At 39.5% G+C, this 2,160-nt stretch overlaps 1 protein-coding gene across 4 annotated transcripts in view; it reads left to right on the plus strand.

Annotated features, from left to right (window-relative positions):
- Positions 1-1,909: 1,909 nt before the first annotated feature.
- Positions 1,910-2,160, plus strand: part of dusp27 (dual specificity phosphatase 27) — a 10,326-nt gene continuing 10,075 nt past the window's right edge. For 2 of the 4 annotated variants that reach the window (XM_016256266.1, XM_016256269.1), the window contains exon 1: positions 1,910-1,980. The gene's annotated coding sequence lies outside the window, so the exon portion shown is untranslated. Of the gene's footprint in view, positions 2,022-2,160 lie in introns of all 4 variants that reach the window. The other 2 variants (XM_016256265.1, XM_016256268.1) reach the window with 1 other exon arrangement.

Consider the following 2,160-nt stretch of genomic DNA (forward strand, 5'->3'; position numbering starts at 1 on the left):
TTACATTTGTGAAAAGTGGGGACTCTCCATAGGTGTAATGGTTTTTATACTCTACACCAACCCTACCCCTAAACCTACCCCTCACAGGAGACTTTCTGCATTTTTACTTTCTCAAAAAAACTCATTCTGTATGATTTATAAGCTTGTTTCCTCACGGAGACCTCAAACATGTCCCCACAAGGTCAACATTTACTAGTATTACTATCCTTGTGGGGACATTTGGTCCCCATAACGTGATAAATACCAGGTACACACACACACACACTCAAAAATACCCATGTCTTTACAGAACTGTCCACTTGTACAAAAATACTTCAATAATGTTTATGAGATTTGAACACAGACTTGTCAGTGCTTCAGAGCTTATCAGTGAGTGACATCACTTCCTGTATCTCACACAGTCCACTCATTTAAAGGCAAAGCATGGAGCTGAAGGAGTGTGTGGTGTTTTTGTGGTTCACACACACACACACACACACACACACTCTCTCTCTCTCACACACACACACACACACACTCTCTCTCACACTCACAGCTGTGGGAGAAAAGTCCACTCATTTAAAGGCAAAGCATGGTAAACTATAATTTTTAAACAATTTAATGTTGTAGGATTAGGAAAATAACTATTTAGGGCTTTTATAAATAAATGAAATATTACCAAAAGAAAAGTGAAATAAAATATTTAATTAAAAAATTCGATAGTAATTTATAGTAAACACTACAGTGTTTTTGAAGCATACTATAGTAAAGTACTTGAATTAATGTGTTGTGGTAATTCTATAGTTGCTGTGGTAATATATCAACTATTGTAATCTTTACCTCCAATACTGTTCTACAACTATAGAGTATATTATACTACAATACACTACAGTTTACTGTAATATATACTACAGTATTCATCCGTTTACTATAGTTTATACTACAGTATGCTATAGCATTCATTAACCAAGTGTGGTACATACTATAATATACACAGTATAACACACTTTACTATAGTATGGCTCAAAAACACCATAGTATTTACTATAAATTACTACAGTATTTTTTCATGTGGGATGATACGTGATAAACGGACTAATTCATAACACTTTTTACAGGAAATATTATATTGTAATGGCCTGTAACATCTTGTGATCCATGACAACGAGTAACCTGTTAAAATAAAACATAAAGAAATGACTTTGGACACCAACTCCTACCAGAAAGCGCTTTTTATCGTGTTGTGTTGATATGATGAGTTCTTCTGTTCACAGTCTCAGAACAAACCTGCGCTCAGCTGGGCGTGGCTTTACGCCTGTGACGTCACGTCTAGCCCTGGCAGGTCAGGAAAAGGTCATTAGCGCCACCTCGCGTCTGACAGCTTAATAACTATACACAGCACACACAACTTTATTTTGGAAGTGATTTATCGCGATTAATTGTTTGACAGCACTACTATAATATAATGCATGACAAACCCTACTGTTTGAGCCTCAGGAAGCGCTGTTTGTGTATTGTTTTTGCAGTTTTTAGGTGTTTTTATCTTTTTGACAGCTGGATAAGTGTTGCTTTTGTCACAAATAGAAGGAATTTTAGCATGTAAGCAGTTGAGAACACTAATTATGAGATTAAGATGAAAACAAATGTTGGGTTGGATTGATTAGTTTCATCAGCAACAATCAGGCACATATACTTTATTTCCACATAAGAGTGTCACCCGGATCAGAACTGGAACTGCCCTATTTCTGCCCCTGAGTCTGTGGGGCAGTTTTCTGTGTTTTCATAGCGTTTGTTTCGTCTGTGATGACCAGCAGACTGTTATATCGTCATGATAAGAGCTCCGGCCCTTTAAGAGCCCCTGGGGCCATCAGACCCCTCTGATGTCACGTGGGCGGGCCCCGGGGCCGGTGGGAGTGTGAGGAGCCTCTAAGTTTAGAGTCCAAACACTCGGACGCACTTTAGAGCCGCTTGAGACGGAGCCCGACGGCCGCAGACGATCAGGTCAGCAGAAACATCACAGAGACACATAAAGACTGAGCAGGGTTAGTTTGCATTGTTCTGTAGCTCTTTACACGCTTACACTGGTGTGTGTGTGTGTGTGTGTGAGAGTGTGTCTGTGTGTGTGAGTGTGTGTGTGTGTGAGTGTGTGTGTGTGTGTGTGAGAGTGTGTCTGTGTGTGTG

The sequence above is a fragment of the Sinocyclocheilus grahami genome, unplaced genomic scaffold (assembly GCF_001515645.1).
Source record: "Sinocyclocheilus grahami isolate Dianchi unplaced genomic scaffold, SAMN03320097.WGS_v1.1 scaffold1411.1, whole genome shotgun sequence".
In the NCBI taxonomy this organism is placed as follows: Eukaryota; Metazoa; Chordata; class Actinopteri; order Cypriniformes; family Cyprinidae; genus Sinocyclocheilus; species Sinocyclocheilus grahami.